An 18,136-nucleotide genomic window follows, 5' to 3' on the forward strand; every position below is an offset into this window, starting at 1 on the left:
ATTTTCAAATATATTGATTTCAATTACAACACAGAATTCAACGTGTACAGTCGTCACTTTATGTTATTTTTTATTACAAATAGTTGCAAAATATTTACCAAAAGATTTTAAAAAAATAGTGCAATCTACAAGTTGAAGTATGAAGGGGCATGTGAATGTTTAGCATATCTGGCACATAAATACCTTGCAGTGCCAGCTACAACAGTGCAATGCGTATGCATGTTCTCACTTTCAGGTGATATTGTAAATAAGAAGCGGGCAGCATTATCTCCTATAAATATAAACAAACTTGTTTGTCTTAGTGATTAGCTGAACAAGAAATAGGACTGAATGCACTTGTAGGTTCTAATGTTTTACATTGTTTTGCTTTTGAGTGTGGTTATGTGGAAAAAAAATTCTACATTTGTAAGTTGCACTTTCAGGATAGAGATTGCACTACAGTACTTGTATGAGGTGAATTGAAAAATACTATTTCTTTTGTTCATCTTTTTTACAGTGCAAATATTTGTAATACAAAATAATATAAAGTGAGCACTGCACACTTTGTATTCTGTGTTATAACTGAAATCAATATATTTGAAAATGTAGAAAAAATCCAAAATATTTATAATACATTTAAATGGATATTCTATTATTGTTTAACAGTGCAGTAAAAACTGCAATTTATTGCAACTATTTTTTAAAATCTAGTTAATTTGTTTTGCGTTAATCGCTTGAGTTAACTAATTGATTGACAGCCCTAGTGTGGTGAGTGGGTGTGGCCTCCCTCCGAAACTGACAAGAAGGAACAGGCCAGGCCTGCGGGGGCGGAGCCAGAGACTGTCTGTCCGCCCGCCTAGAAGCATAAAAGAGAGGCGCAGGAGCTCAGTTGGGGGTCAGCTCCTGGAGGGAAAGGATGTTCCTTCCTGCTCTCCAGAGCTGCCTGCAGCCTGGTACCCGGGCAAGCGGACCAGGGCTTGGGTCTGTGTGCTGGTGAATGAGTGGCGGGTGGCCTGCGGCCCAGAGGTACCCTTGGAGCTGAACACCTCGCTGGAACTGGTAATCCAGAGGGGCCAGGACCTGGAGGAGTTGCAGGATGAGGAGGAGGTGGCCATACCAGGGCCAGACATGGAAGAGTTGCTAAAGGCAGATGATGAGGCATGGGCCCTGACAGCACCAGACCTGGAGGAACTGTCCCCCGCCAAGCTGCCTGACCTACTACCCCCCGATGACACTGAGGGGTTCTGCAACCTGCCCCTGGGTGACTACCCCAACAAGGTTGACTGTACGGTGGCACACCAGGTACCCAAGGGAAAGGGGGCAGGAAGTAGCTCAGGGGAGGGGCCACCCAGTCTGGGGACTGGGGGGCCGGACAGTGAGTCAGCATGTTGCAGTTGGAACCCCGCTGACTCTGTGGCATACCCCTCTGCCACGGATAGGGACCTGGGCTGGATTGCAGTGGAGTCGGGTGGACCTGCATTCCCCTCCCCCTTCCCTGACCACCAAGGGGGTCTCTGGACTGTTTGCTGCCTGTTGGAGCTTGGGCTAGTGCCTTTGGGCTGCCCCGCCCGAACCTGGAGACTGTTTCACTGCCCCGGGTTGGGCCAACCCCTGCCAGAGCAGGGTAGGGAGTGGGTGTGGCCTCCCTCTGAAACTGACCAGGAGGGACAGCCACCTGCTCTACACCTAGTAGCAAGCCTTAGTTTAACAGCAATAAGCCATGCCAGGGTGTGCATGAGGTTATTGGGTCATTTCATGGGAGACTGAACAGACTCAAGAAATGCAGTAATAGCCTCCTAATGTACACCATGCTGTTATTTGTTATAGTCTCACCTATTGGATCTTGCAGCAGTGGAGAATAAGTTTTGGTGGTTCACACCTTCCTTTCAAAGAGGTCCAGGAATATCCTGTGGGACAATTGTTCATCTGCCCAGAGGCTTAAAGAGTCACAAGTGGTTCTTTGTCACCCTTCCTATTTGATGTACATAGTAAGCCAGTAGGAGAAATGAAAGACATTTGGAGTTGTATCATCACCCGTATGTTGAAGATATGCATCTTGGCATTGCTTGCCATCCAATCTATAGTTTCACTATTCCAAGTAATAAAATACTTCATTTAAAACAGGCCACATGCTTTATTTTTAGAGTTCCAGAGCTAAATTTACAACTGGGTAAAGCTGAAAGAGGGAGCGGGGGGGGGGGGGGGCGGGGGGGCCCGCAGGGAAGGGGCAACAACTCCTAAACAATAGGGTCATTCTATGCAGCCCTAATCCCATTGTCGATTAGAGCAGCCTTGGAGCAGCTCTAAACTACACCAGCTGGCTAGGGCTCCCAAGAGGCCACCTATCATCCAGGGAGCAACGTGCTCTGGCTATATGCCCTCACTTGCCTTCTCTTCCCCTAACACACCTCTTGCACTTAGGGCTAGGAGAGGGTGTGACTGAATGCACCCCTGTATTCACACTCTCCACACTCCTGTAATAATCTTTCTACAAAATATGCCTTGTGAGGTATCATTTGAAAACGAATAATTCACTGGTCAATAATATCATAGTGAAATGTATGTAGCAACATTTTATGTAAAGTTATGAATTCCCCCTGAAAGATATTGTTAGCACATGTTCAAACCCACATAGCCCTGATTCAGCAGAAGTTGGTAAACGTGTATCCTAAACAAAGAAATGTGTGTTTACCTCAATTTATACATAAGTAGTAAACAGGGTCCATGGAGCAGCAAGAAAAGGTAAACTGGTTTCTCAAAGACAAATAACAGGCTGATGCTTCTAATCAGGTGTAATCAAAGTTGATTGGCAATTACCAGTCAAGTGGTCAGTCTTTGGCACTGAAGGGGGGACAGAAACCAATCAATTTGCATTTTAGCAAACAACAACATGGAACCTCTTTCACCACGAGACTCCATGTCTCCGTCCTCACAGCAGGAAAGAACTTTCTTAGGGGTAAACCTCAGGAAAATGCATTTCAAAGAGTGACTAGACTATGAAAGTGGGGGGCAAAAACACCCCAGGTTCTCTCTCAACTAAGAAGACCAAAGAACCAGCCTTTTGACTTTGGGAGGGATCCTGACATGAAAATTTGCTTAGCAATGTTGCTGGAAACGTGGTAAGTATTTTACCTTGAACCAAGTCTAATTTGTTTAATTTTAGCTACTAGATAGCATTTTATCTTTATTTCTCTTGTAACCATTTCTGACTTTACCTTATACGTGTACTAACTTAATCTCTCTTTGTAGTTAAATAAACTTGTTTTATTTTTAAGCAAAACTAATCCAGTGTTGTGTTTAAACTGAACTGTTTGATAACTTGTTAAAGTAGCAAACTGTTGTATACGGACCCCTTATAGGGGCAACAGATCTCTAATATTTTGAACTGTCTAGGAGTGGGCTGGACAGTGCAGAATACACTTTTTTGGGGGGAGAGGGGGAATTCAGAACTGGAAGTGTGGTGTGGTCACCCTGCAGGTAGTAACCAAGGCTGCTGAAATCCAGAGTGCGGCTGGTATGTTGCTGACAGGTTGCTGGGGTCAGTGTTGCTGGACCAGGGCTGTGGCTATACACATGCACTCATGATCTGCATGCTGGTACGCTGTTTGTGAGGAGCCCAGGCTGGGAGCTACAGCAGCAAAGCATTGCGAGGCATCCAAGATTGCAGGGCAGGCAGTGACACAGCTCCTCACTGGTCTGGAGTGCACCCCAGAATGTGATAGAGCAGTAGTACAAGGGGGTGCTATGCTAGTTTGATGCCTGCTGGGGACTCCATGTCAGGGGGATCCCCAATATGGAAAATACCTAGCTCTTTGACCCCTTCTGTAACACTGGAGAGGGACAAAGGGAGAAGAGCAGGTCAGTGAATCTGGGACCCATTCAGTATTATACGTACATTATATTAAGATTGCTGTCTGAGCCTGTAAGCCACTGTACCAAAAAAGTGAAAAAGACATTTTAAAATTAACAAGCCATATTTTAATAGCTACAAGACAACATTAAATCTTATCAGTGCTCTTTACTGCTATGGTACAGCAACATATTTCCCCTTATTATGAATTCTGGATATAAGCAGAAGAAAAAGTAGAAAATTGTCCAAGCACATATGCTGAGATGGAATCATAATTCACTATTTACTGGTCCATGTGTTCGTGATGTTGTGAAGGCATTCCTGGGCCTTTACGAAGTCATATGTTCTATAAAGAGCTACAGCATTTCTGAAGAACATCCAAGAAGGAGCAGTGTAATGTAGGTCAATTTATGCTGTAATTTCCTGGAAACTAAACAAAAACAGCACCGTTCATTTACACAGTATTTCCAAAATGCCCTGGTTACAAGGGTGCGGAACAGAGAAACTTGCACTGCATGTAGTTTTAATTCCCTAGCTTTAGGTAGCAACAGGTTTCTTCTGGTAAAGAGTGGAGAGTTTTATTGGTGTTTTTTTTAATTACAGAACTGTCATTGAGGGCTGAATTATTGTAACCCAGATGTAGGTAAACTTTAAAGACTTGACCCACCTGATATGGGTCTGGGAGGCAGAAAACCTTGGGTCTATTCTCAGCTCTGGCACTGATTTACTGTGTAACTTTGGACAAATCACTTAAATTCTCCATGGCTCAGTTGCCTCATGTGTAAAATGGGGATAAAGATACCCATTATTGTGACCTGCCTCAAGACCAATAGCTAAAAAGTGCTCAATGAGTATTACTGGAAATGCTTTTGATTCAAAATGCTTCCCGCACCCCTCCCAAATTAGTTTCAAATACCTATTTTTTAAAGGTAATTTCACTCCACATAGAAATTTTAAAATGTGTCTCTCAACTTTGTATACTGCTGTGCTCAGGGTAATAACATTTCAGAGTCCAGAGGAACAATACCTGCTTTATTGAGAGAGATTAATTCAAACTCTATGACTAAAGCCAGGTCTCATCTTTGCTTCCCAGGGAATTCCAACCCCAATAGGATACTGATAACACACTCAACCAATGAAACATAAGATTGGTTCTGATGATACGATTCCTTCTCATTCACTGAACATACCCTAAGAGTACAGGGCATTTAGCTAGCAACTACTGAGACTTGATTGTTCCTTTCATGGGCATCACATGCCCATCACACAGCTCCCACCAGATTCATGAGATTTTCCACAGCAACCATATAGCCTTTCCCTTTCCTTCTCAATTCTGTACTGTTTTACTTTAGCCATACTGCTGCAGCGGTAACTTTAGAATGGCTATGTTGTACCTCATGTTCAGTATATGACAACTGACTAGCGGATCACAACTCATTTTGGGGAGGGAAGTACTGTGGGGCAAGGCAATTTCTATACTGTCCATTACTCTCTGGGCATATTGAGAGACTGGAATCTAAGTCATTTATTCTTTTTCCTGGGAGTTCCCAGGTGTCATTCAATGATCAGACACCTGCTTTCAAAACTTAAATCTTTGCATGCCCAAGAGTCCCTTCCAGTGGTCCTGCCCTACACTCCTGCCAAACTGCTCCCCTTCTCACCACTAATTTTCAGATAACTTACAGAAATCCGCTCCCTCCCAGCCAGAGAATGATAATGACTCACATTTATATACAGGGCCAGTTCAGACAAATCTTGCCACCAGCTACTGTCTGCCTGCATCTGCATGGCCACAATTTAATTCAGTGAATGACCTTTCTCCCCCTGCTCCAAACACCTACACCATGCAAACTGTTGGCTGAGGAGAGAGAATAAGTAATGTGTGTGGAATGGATGCATGTGTTTGTGGAGGTAACTAGGGGAACAGTGGGTGAAGGACTCTTGTTTAAACAGGACAGGGGAATTTACATCTCTCCCCAGCCAGAGCAGTAAAGGGAAGGTGCCTTTCTTCTGAGGTTTCAAGTTATTTATTAACCCCTCAGAGTTTTCAGCCAGCCATAAAGTAGCATATACTCAGCACCCAGCGCATGAACAGTAAACAGCCAGCTAACCTTCATGAAGTCTCCTAAATTACAGGTTTGGCAGCACTTTTGAAACAGCCCTGTTTACTTTTCATCAAGCCAGATTTTCTCCCTGCCCTAGGGTCTTGACTCCCTAAGGGTGAGGCTTTTGGCTCTGCCAGATAACTTCACTATTTCCTGCCTGGCATCCATTCAGGGCTCTCTGGCCCTGCTCCTCCAGGCTCTAATATTAAAGTATGAAAAAATACCTGTTTGAACAGGACAGGAGACTGAGATTCTCAACAATGATCAGGCTGGGGTGGGAGGGGATTAATAAACACTCCCAACCTCTCTCTGACCCTGTACCTGTCAGCTTCCTGGCACTGTCTTCCACCAGCCAGCAGAAAGCATAATTCCAATGTGCTAGAACTTGGGTCATCAGGGTGTTGGTGCCTTGAGCTTTCTGGAGAGGGCTTCCAGGATGGCATGTTTTGTTTTGTTTTCATTTCTTAATTTACTGTGTGACACTCGCATGCAAATAAGCTTTTGATTTTTTTCAGTTGCTCTGATGGAATATTTGAGTACACTGCAGCATGAAGTTTCTAAATGATCAAGGCCCTCTATATATGAAGCAGCCAATGGATATTTATGCAGAGGATTAACAGATACTAACCTGTTTGTTTTGATTCTTTATCTTCACTGAGAGGAAAAAACCCATCGTGTTTTTGCAGCCTGATCATATCAGGCACCCAGCAGCAAACTGTAATATCCATGTGAAGAGTCAATTTTGAATACACTACTTATTACATCATATATAGTAATTTACCATTTTCCTATTAAGCTCTCATTTTCCTCTCAAGAATTGGCTGTTAACGTAATAGAAAATGAGAGCCTGAGACATGAGGCCTGGCAGAATGGGCCTCGGTGCAAGATCTGAGACCTGAACCAAAGTCAGGCTTTAGGAAACAGCAACTGCTTGCCTGCTTACAAGTTCACTGACGGGTGCAAGAACTTGGCAGAAACTCAGCATTGTTAACACACTGGCATTCCTAAAAGCAGTGGCAGAAACACAGTATTGTTAAAGCACGACTCCCCTGATACATGGTAACTGCAGAAACATAATTCTGGGAGACAGTCCAAGTACTCCCCGAACAGCAGTACAATACAAGGAGGCAGTACAAACTCTCCCCAAGATGCAGTAGTGCATGAACACAACCATGAAAGACAGCACAGAGACACCCCGCCCTTAAAATAAAGACAGGAGGATGAATGAAGATGGTATGCTTCTTTTGGAGGCAAGGTATGAAACAACAGCCAACATCAAAGATGCACTGTGAAACTTGTTTGTATCAGGGTATAAGAAGAGGATCCAGCAGCGGTATCTTTGTCCAGCCTAAGGGATAACGGAAACTCCCTCTGTTAACTGTGCCGGTCTGTTGTAACGAGCATGCATGTCCTAGCGTACCTGTGGCTCCTATGGGGTGCTAGCATCATGCTTTGCTTACAATAAACCTGGCTGAGTCTGTGGTCATTTGGGGCAGTGCTATGAGGTCTGTGGATTCAGCTAGCTGCAGAAGCTGAGAGAGAGGAACTCACACCAGCACACATGCCTGACTGATAACAGATAGGATTGGTTTTTTTCATTCCCACTTAGTTAGGGTTAGCTTCTAATTCCTTTAATCAAATAGAGATATGGCCCTCCCTTGTGCCAATGACTTACACTTCATCAGTATAAAATATGGGCTGTAAAACAAATGAGCGTGTTTAGCGTTTGTTCTGACTGCTTTAATCACACTATGGTAAGTCTGAATTTTTATTCTAAATACGGATACTTTTAAATTGATAAAACTTTGGCATCCTATTTGAAACATTCATATATTTTGCAGCTAACAATATATAAAGCAATAAAATCTGTTAAAAGGTAACTATCAGTTAGATAATGAGTACTTACAAATGTTAAAACCCATGGCAAAGATGAGGGCCTTAGCTCAGGTATTCAGTCACTCTTTCATAGGTCAGGAGTGAAACATTACATACCGCTTTTGTTAACATCTGTGGACACTTAGCCTTTGCAGTTTTCACTGTGCTGTACAAAGAAAGCCCTGGTGATAGCAAGAATAGGATTTGTGCCCATACTCCCTACACTGAAGAACTTTCTGCAACCTGTTAGCAATGTAGGGCCTCCAAACCACAGCTGAGCAGTTCTTATTCTATCCAGTAGAGGGTAGTGGTGCATAAACTCATCAGGCCCTTCTTTACACTATTATGAAACCTAATTAGGATGAAAAATGCCACTGACATATTTTGTTTTCAATGGATAGACAGAGCAGCAAGATACTAATAATGAAGAGAACATCTGCTTGTGTGCCTACCATACTGGCATCTGTGTATACATGCTCTAATTGATATAAGGTGGTCCTTTCCTTAATGTGTTGCTTGAGCTTTCAAATAATCTTGCTCAACTGTATCTTCTGTTTTCCTCTTTTCTCTTGAGAGAGAGGTCTGATCTAGTAGATATAGTAAAAAGACTGGGAGTCAAGCACTGGTGAGTTCTAGTGCCACTTGACACTGACTTCCTCTGCCCCCCTTAGGCATATACCTGCCTCAGTTTCCCCACTGGTAAAGTGGGGAAAAATATTCCTTAACTACCTACTCCCCCATTGTAAACCTGATTTTCTTTTTTTAACTCTCCACCCTTAACTTACCCCAAAAGAAACCAATTGTCCTGAAATTTTGTGTGTTGCAATGCATCCAAAGGTAAGCTTTTCTGGATAGTCTGATTAAAAATCAGAAGAGAATATTAAGTTATAGTGTTCAGGAAAAAAATTAAAAGTGAAAATTCTACCTGAAATTAAAACTTTTTTTTTCTGTCTTATAAAATCTGAAAAATGACTTGGCCTAGAACTCTAAGTTTTTGGTTTTTGTCTTTGGCCTTGCTGAGGAAAAATGCCTTTCAATATTTGTGTGTGGGGTGGGAGTGGTAGTAGGAATATTATAGAGATATATAATAAAAACAGCTTGTGATAACCCAAACTAAAGTAGGCCGGGCAGAGGCTACCTTAGGGGGCTCATTAAAGCAGGGCTATACACAAGAATTGGTTGAATACTGAGGGAGGGATCCTGAGGAGAAAAGAAAGAGCAAGTGCCTGTCCAGTGTCAGGGGGCAAAGAGAAAATGCAAAACGGCTGCTTAAAGAGGATGTGTTTCCTGGGTGAAGCAAGCCAAAGCTGTTTGTTTTATGCTGGGATGTTTTGGACCAGGCTGAAGAAATCTCAGGTTCTGACTCTCTGTTCAGAGCATTGCCAGCAAAAATCATGAGCAAGACCCCAAATTATATGAGAGTGCTTCTGTGTCATACAATTTTTAAAAAACTGCTTTATTTTTAGTCTCTAGTGTGCGTGTGTGATTATTCCAGGTAAATCCAATCTTAAATGTGCATGCAAAAATACAACTAACCTTCCAACTAGCTTCTCCATGTATCCTTTCCTAACACCTGCTGTGGAAACTGTGCCCTTGTCAATCTTTCATCCCTCCCACTCCTAGTCTCATTGTCTTCTCCTCACCATCTCCCTCCATATACCCCCACTTTTGACTCCCAAATTTTCCCTTCCTTTCCTTCAGCCTGCTGCTATCCTTCACTTTCTCTATCCTATTCTCCTTCCCCAGGCCTCTGTGCCCCTCAGTCTCCTTCTCTTCCGTCCAAGTTCCCTGTGCTCTCTATTCTCTTATCTCCCCTCTCTCTAGCTGCCCTCTAGCTTACATCATCCAGTAAAACTTTTTGTTGCCCCTGAACTCTGCAAAACTATATGCAAAACTCAAAATGCCAAATTACAATGAGATGATAAAATTCTTTCCTGCTTAAGGGATCCATTTCCAATAATCCGTTCTCCTCTGCCTCAGACTCCTATGCCAGATGAGCTCTGGGTGGGGGTATAGGTAAAGCATCTAGAACTGGGGTGTCTTTGTGCTGCTTTAGGCAAATGATGGAGGGAGGTTCCCTGTTATGCAGAGGAAGGGGTAAGGAGATTCTGCAATACGTCCCAGGAAGGGCAGTGATGAACTGAAAGAAGACCTAATTTCTCAGTGTGCTCAAGTTATTATAACCATTGTGTTCTTGGTCATTATAAAGCAATACACGCACCACCCTATGCAGCGCTGGAGCACAATCTGTAAACCAGCTTGTCAATCCATCATTGGGCTGGGGCCCCTGCGAACAGCTTCTCTGGAGCTGTAGGTTTGGCAGTGTTGCCCCTTTGGCCTGAATGACTAGCTAATATTCAGGGCCTTGCAGGTTTGTTTCCGTTAGGAGGAGATATCGATGATGAGAGAAGATATGTTCTTTGGTGCAATCCCGCTTATTTACAAAGAATGTACACCCACTGAGCCAGTATAAGCAGACTAAGCAATTGCTTAGGCCTCCAAGTAGCTCAAGGCCCCCCCCTACTAATTATTAGTAAGTGTTATGTGTGGGGGGGGCCCAAAATATTCTTGCTTAGGGCGCCTGATGGGACCCACAAAGCCCAGTTTTCCTGAACACAATAGGATTAAACAACAGCAGGCAGTTTCCTTGCTCACTATTTCCAAGCCTACCCTGCCAAACAGTTCTGTGTCCAAGGAGCTCTGCTTCTCTATTCCCTCTAAGAGCCACATTCATGACTTGCTTTTTGCACTGTCTGTTGGCTTTTTTCCTCTCCTACACACCCACATCTCGCTAACGCTTTCCTAGCCCTTGCCTTCATAAGCAGTCCCAGGGAAACTACATGGCTTAGCCCTGCTCAGACTTTGCCATGCAGCCTAGAGTCTTAGGCAATAGCCTCCTATAGTTTGCAGCTATTGTTACATAAAGGGACATGTAATTGCTCTTTCCATTTAGCCTGAAAGCTTAGCACACTCATCATTTTTAACTGGGTCTGTGATCATCTATAGATCAGAGACACACTTGATGGCAGCCAATAACACTTTTGGCCATAAAACCAGCATTTTTTAAAAATCAGGCTAGGACATAACATAACCCACATGCCTAATAGGGATATAGCTCTATGGTTCTCATTACAAGAAGTAATTGCCACTGATCACACATTCTCGCCTTCTAATCAATGGCTGTGAATAGGCTTCAACTACTATAACTGAATGGACTTTGCTTTTACCCACCTTCCCCCTTGTTGTTACTTCCCTTGGATATGTATATATATGCTTCCTATCTGATTTCTATTCCTTACATCTGACGAAGTGGGTTACAGGCCGCGAAAGCTTATCCCTGCAGAAATTAAATGTGTTAGTCTTTAAAGTGCTACAGACCTCTCGTGGTTCTCAACTGGGGATCTGCGGCTCCCTGGGGGTCCATGAGCAGGTCAGGGGGTCCACTGAAATAAACCAGAGAGCAGGGCTCATGATAGACTCACAGTGGCCCAGGGCAGAAAGCCAAAGTCCGAGCCCCGCTGCTCAGGGCCGAAGCTGAAGCCCAAGCAATTTAGCTTTGAAAGGCCCCGAGGCATGGGATGCTGGGCAGTTGCCCTGCTTGCTACCCTCTAATGCCAGCCCTGGCTTTTAGTCTACTGTATATGCAGAAAAACAATAGCTATGGCAGAGGTAGACTGAGGAGTTTTTATAGCATGTTGGGAGGACCTCAGAAAGAAAAAGGCTGAGAGTGCTGATCTAGAGACAAAGGGGAGTCAGAAGAAGTGAGTGATGTCTAGATCATTGTGGCTAAGCAGATGCACAATTAATACTCCACAATCAGAAGTTTCTGGAAGTGGATGTGGTCTTTTTGGGCATGCTCAATAGGCTGCCTGTAAATGGATTAATAAACTCCACTGAGGACAAGTTCTAGTCAGGTAGTTGTGCTTGCTTTGCAAAGGGGCAAGTCAGATGTGTGAGTTAGGAGATGGTTAGTCCTAGGAACAGAAAGCAGAGTGTTTTTGCCTAACTCTGATGCATTTTGCAGCAGGTGGTGATACTGTTACCTTTCCAACAGGGAAGCCAGAGCAGTTGTTAGTTATAAAAAGGGATAATTAGGAGGGAAAAATAATTTTTCATTTTAATTGTATATCTTGAATGTTGCGTGTTTTTTTTTTAAGCCAAATTGTCTTACCCAGTCTGGTTCACCAACTCTTTTCTTATTTAAATGTGATGATGGTGAATCTGTTGTCGATCTGTATTGTGCTATTCTCAATTTTATATTTTTCTTATAACAGAGTTTTTCAGTAATATTGGTTGGCTAGCTAGTTTGCTCAGCTGTGGAATCACTCAATTAGCTAGTCAGATGAGGAGGAGAATGAGTCTGCCTGGGTTCCAATTATTTCAAGCAAAAGGAGGGAAAATATTATTTTAGGGCTTCTGACTGAGCAGACTGTATACGGTTGATGAACCAAGACTCTAGCTGAGACTCAGGTGAACTCAATTTTAGCTGTTGGAACTTTGAGTTACTTCTCACTGTTTCTGTGGAGACTGACCTGTTTAGATTTAATTAGTTTCTTTTGTTTATGTACATGTGAAGATAATATGTGTATTATGCAGTAGCCTAGTTATGTAGTAGAAATTAAGCTATTATAGAGTCATAGGGTTAGGTGGGACTGCAAGGATCATCTGTTTCTTTATCTTTTATAAAGTTGGTACTCAAGAATTAAGTTAATCGTTTGTTCTTTTTGGACTGGTTTATAGGGAGGTTGCCTCTGTGCAATCCTTGCTGAATATCCTCAGTGACTGAATTCTGGGTCTCCATGTGCTATTCTATAGAAGTTGTGTTTTGAAGCACCAGGAGAGGAGCAGTAAAGTAAACTCTGATCCACTCAAAGGTTACAATAGCACTGGGAATTTATCTACAAGAGACTAGAATATGACTGTCAAACTCAATTCCATGTGTGAACAGAGGAGGCCTGTCCAGCAAACACAGTATATCTGCCAACAACTATCAAGTGAAAAAAGCAGACTGAGGGAATTGTCATCTTCCCACCTGTTTTAAAGAATGTAAAAGTCTGGACCTAATGTGGTTGATAGTGTTCCTGTATCTCTATTTTTCCCACCAATTAATTATAAACAGCCTAAAGGTTGAAATCCTTCTACATTTGAATTTCATTGGTTCTTAAATACAACTCACCATAATCAGAAAGTTCAGAGACCTGTTCCCGCATTTTCCTCTTTGTAGCTGAGACAAGTCAGTGTGGGAGGTTGTAGCTGTTTCCAGGTTCATTTGTTCAGCCTTCTTGTATTTAAATGAAAAAATTGGTTGAAGCCTTTTTTTTTGCCTCCACTGCTTGCTCTCCTTTCCAGCTGAGTGAATAGGCTCTTACCAGTTCATTAAGTCTTGAGTTTTGTCCAATCAAAACAGTGAACTTCTAGTAAATTATCAGTGTGGGTTTAATAAAGTATAATAGAATAAACCTATAAATTTAAGGCCATATTCTGACCTCGTTCATGCTGACATAAATGTAAAATAACTCCATTGCAGCCTATCAGATGCTCAATTTGGAGTACCTGCATTGACTGACTGCAATGGAGTTACCCTCCGATATACACCATTCATAAATGACTAGACTACACGAAGGAAATTTGTACTGGTGTAAATACATTGATGTAGCACAAATCAGGGTTTACACTGGTGCAGTTTAATCCAGTGATATACAGAAGTGTGACTGGTGGATGCCCTTCCTGATCTGATCAAGAAGCTTACTACCCTCTCCTTAAGACCTAATTTTTCTGTAATGCCTAGAAATAGCTAATCAACTAATAAGATGTTATTTGGCAGTTGAAAACACCTGATTTTTATTTGTTTAAAAAAATTCTAAATGTATATAATTCTCCATTCTGTTACTTTAATTTTTATTCTGGAGTAACTCCACTGACTTCAGTGGAGAATTAACTCCAATATGTACAAAAATGGTACATTGCTTGTTTACTTAGGTCTCACCCACACTAGACACTTTTGCTAGTTTAGAAATTTTGCTTAGGGATGTGATTTTTTTTGGTGATATATGTATATACATATATACACACACTGGCAAAAGCCCTGGTGTAAATGCAGTTCGGGGGAGAGCTCTGTCTCCATCAGCAAACTTTTTTCTAGTGTAGACAAGGCCTTAGACTGTTAAAGGCAGGAACTGTGTCTTCTTCCAGCCAGTACTTAATTTGTGCCAGGGCTGAGCCCTGGCACCTCTAGGCTTGGCAGTTCATAGCCCTGGCACCTCTGGGCTTGCCACATCAGTTATGAAAGTAAAAAAATTATTTGAGCCCCAGCATCTCTCTCATTACAAATTAAGCACTGCTTCTTGCCCAGAGTACAATAGGCTCTGATTCTTTTCTGACTGTGGTTTAGGAGGGAGGAGTCTTTAAGCTGATACATGCCACAACTTGTATTTCTTCAATATGAGCACTCTGGTATCTTGAGCTATGCTCATTTAAGAGATGAAAGGGAATGGTTACTCCAGTTCAATGTATCTTTTCTATGGTATGACAGAGGCCCAGATCCTCAAAGGTGTTTAGGCTCCTAACTTCCATTATTTCAAATACCTCTGAATATATTTGAGGATCTGGGCCAGAGTGGCAGGATTCTTCCCTCTTTCAGTTAGCAGATGTTAGAAACTTGCAGGGAGGAAGCTGCACGTTAACTACTGCTGACTCACTGAGGCAGGTATGGCTCATTAGACTTCACTCTGAAGAGAAGGGAAATGGGAGGAGACCTCTTGCAGAGCATGTGTTCTGCATAAAGCAAACAAGACTTCAGAAGAATATAATACAGGGTAAAATACTAGTTGCTGGTTTCTGACTTTGTATGGAGCTGGGTGAGGATTTCATTCACTTGCAAATGGTCCTATTGTGTACACATTCAATCTAATTAATCTCAATTTTGCTCCTTCTTCATTATGTAGGATTCATATTCATAATCTGATGTAAAATATACTTGACGCAGAATTACTATGAAACAGGTCTTAAACGACCACTCAAGGGACTTGTAAGGGACTGATTAATGGAGGTGGCCTTCCAGTAATAACAGAAGAACAGAGTGATGGCAGTGGCTGGCAGGGGGCTGGGCACACAGTTGCCTCCAAGCCAACCCCATAGGCAGGAGAAGGTTTTCAGGGCTCTACAATGGTTATCGGACCATAGCCTGCATTAAGGAGCCTTATGAATGGTCTAAGACTGGGCATTAAATAAACAAAGTAAAAAAATAAATCTCAAACTCAGTTATGAATCCCCTCGTCCCTGGGGACAACACCATATTAAACCTCAAACCTGTCTGAACATCCTACAAAAGAAAAGGCACCATCTAGTCAAGCCTGTCTGGGTCACACATTTGCATCCAAAATAGTTCCCTCCGCCATAAAAATAAGCTTATAAGCAATGATCACTGATCTCACTGCAAACACAGTGTTGTTCCGCATTAGAACACTGCATTGTTAGAGATGGGACATGTCTGATACAGAAAGACTGCTGTTATTTGTATTCTGGTTGTTCCTAGTAGCCCGTGTCATGGACCAGGGCCCCGTTCTGCTAGGTGCTGTACAAATTTAGAACAAATAAAAAAATCCCTGCCCCCAAAAGGTTAGACTCTAAGTCAGTGGAGCTAAACCAGAGCTACATTTGGCCACTTGTGTGTTGGAAGTGTGTTCAGAAAATAGCTCTGAAAATACCAAATTCAACTGCTCAAAAATGCATTTCCCCTTTTGTTATGTTCATGAAAATGGAACTGACAGTGGTGAGAGAAGGAATAAGCATCAGTTCACTAAAAATATCAGAGAAGGGGAAAAATTCCTCTGTGACAATGAATGTTCAGAGAGCGAGACTGAAGCCACGTTCATGCACATCTTATTCAGAAATAGAACTGTGCCTAAACTATGGGGTTTGAGGTAAAACAGATGAGATCAGTGACAGTTGTCCGGTATGAGTCATCCCTTTACAGCTATTTGGACTGGAGGAGTGAGCAACGTGTTCCCAGCAATGTGGTTACCTAAGTAAAAAATTCAGTCACCATGACCTATTTACATCAAATATAATATTACAGTGGCTATGGCCTCTAGGGGAGAACATAGTTGAATCCATAATGGCACTTCCATACAGCAAATATGGCAAAATACACAGCAGTTGGAACAAAAGTGTCTGTATGCATGTTATTTCTTTAAATATTGATAGGACAGATTTTGCTTCTGTATAAAGCCATATTGAGAGCAGAAGCTGGATCTTACCCTTTAAAAATAAGAGACGTGTTCCACTTTAAATTTAACCAAGAGTGTTTGATAAAGATTTAATCACCATTCACATGACTAGATTTGGAATAGACTGTGACTGGAGTAAAAGTTCATTGGAAACTTGGCTTCTATTGTACCAGACTCGTACTGTGTCTAAATTAAATCTCACAACAGGAGCTTCAGTGCCCAAAAATCCAGATAGAGCTGAGAACCACAGCAGAGATGTGGGGAGTGACCATGCCTGCTATAATCAGCATGGTAATGCTGGAACTGCGTCAAGAGAGCAAGCTGCTTGTGGCTTCACATGTAGGTCCGGCTTTGGTGTCAACAAGCACCACTGGGAAGCAACAGCTGAGACGTCTGTAGCATACTGTTTTGCAGTTCAGTCAACTAGTGATTACTCTGCCCTCAGGTTCTCATGATGTCAGCTGAATTGCAAGACTTCTAATATATCTGATATGGGATGAGGCACACTGATAATCCTCGTCTTCTGTGTCACTGGCTTGAGTGAAGATTTAAGACTCAGCTTGCTTTTGGTGCCTTGGAGAATAGCCAAGAGGGTGGCTTTCTACCACAACCATCCTCCCCTAGCAGCTCCCTGAGAACGCCCTGCATAGAAATATCTTCTGCCTGAGTAGGTAGTGGATTTGCTGGAGATGTAGTTCATCAGAATGTGACATTCAACAGACACCTAGGGACACAAAAGAAAACAAAGGTAAATTACTGAACCGGTTGGAGGGGTCTTGTTTGTACAGTGCTGGCGTGTGGCATTCAGCAGTGCTACTGGTTATCAAGTGAGAGGTTCCACTTTAGAGCATTCCTCCATTTAGGACTGCAAGGTGCCATGAGGCTCCTCGGGGCAGTGATGCCTTCAGGACAAGGCCCTATAAAAGTGTGGGGTCGGAGTTCTTCATGGACTTCTGGTCCAACATTTTCTGATAACTTTGCCTGAAATTTACTATTTGTGGATGAAATCCTGACTTTTTGACTCTGCAAAACTTCCAGGTGAAGTTAAGGTCTCAGAATTTGGTACTATGGTTTGTTTGTTTTTTGTTGTTTTTTTTTAAACCTAGACAAAATTTAAACTTTTTTTAAAAAATGGTCCCCAAGTGGTATACATTCTAGATAATTTGTTTATGAGCAATCTGGGGTTGGGAGGTCCCAATGCCAATAACTTTCTTGACAGTCACTATTTTGACAAATCCTGCATGCATATACCTCTCTCCACCAGAGCCATTCCTGAGTGCTCCCCCAGCAGCAGTGGCTGCTTCCCCCTCCACCTGGGTCCCCCACTCTCCCGCCCCCGGTGGCAGAGGCTGGCTACTGTGGTGACCGGACACTGCCAGGTCCCTTTTTTGACTGGACTTTCTGGTAAAAAAACAAAAACAAAATTGGACACCTGGCAACCCTACCTTTGGTCTCTGTGCTGGCCTGACTCTGACCCCGACTCATGCTTTTTGAACCCAGCTCTAGAAATTCCTCTGTCCCCTGCTCACTGACTACCAACCCTAAGGTGCAGACCCCATCTGTGACTGCTAGACAAGACTACCCATCCCCTGGCCCCTTACAGAGTCTGTCCCCAGTGTGCCTGGCAGGCTGCAGTTACACACAGACACTTAGGGTGTGGTTTGCATGCTGGAAGGCTGTTTGTGAGCGGCCCATGTGGGATCTACTTCAGCAAGGCATTGTAAGGCCCCCAAAGTTGCAGGGAAGGGGTGACAGCTGCTCATTAGTCTGGATTGTACCCTGCTATGTCACACAAGGGCAGTCAGGGACAGACCAACTCCAGTGGATACGAAAGGAGTTCAGCGCTTCATAGGAATAATTAATTTTCTGTCCAATTCTGTCCAGTAGCTGAATCCATATGTCAGCTCACGAGGCAGGATGTTGACTGGGCCTGGACAGATCCCAACAGCAAGCATTTGACATGCTGAAATAAATGATAACTGAAGCCCCTGTCCTGAATTTCTACCAGCCAAGAGAGCTACTGACATTCCAGCATGATGCATCAGAGAAACAACTGGGTGTAGCCCTTTTGCAGGAGCAGCTGGTTGCTTATGCTATCA

General features: G+C 42.9%; 1 long non-coding RNA gene across 1 annotated transcript; it reads right to left on the reverse strand.

Moving 5' to 3' along the window:
• Nucleotides 1-3,955: 3,955 nt before the first annotated feature.
• Nucleotides 3,956-13,225, reverse strand: LOC137156797 (uncharacterized). The gene is made up of 3 exons (XR_010920896.1): nucleotides 12,986-13,225; nucleotides 11,188-11,252; nucleotides 3,956-4,259 (listed from the first exon to the last, which is right to left on the reverse strand). It is a non-coding gene; the product is annotated as an uncharacterized lncRNA (long non-coding RNA).
• Nucleotides 13,226-18,136: the final 4,911 nt, after the last annotated feature.

This window comes from Emydura macquarii, unplaced genomic scaffold (assembly GCF_026122565.2).
Source record: "Emydura macquarii macquarii isolate MOO-44397 ecotype Brisbane River unplaced genomic scaffold, CSIRO-AGI_Emac_v2 contig_1477, whole genome shotgun sequence".
NCBI classification, from domain to species: domain Eukaryota; kingdom Metazoa; phylum Chordata; order Testudines; family Chelidae; genus Emydura; species Emydura macquarii.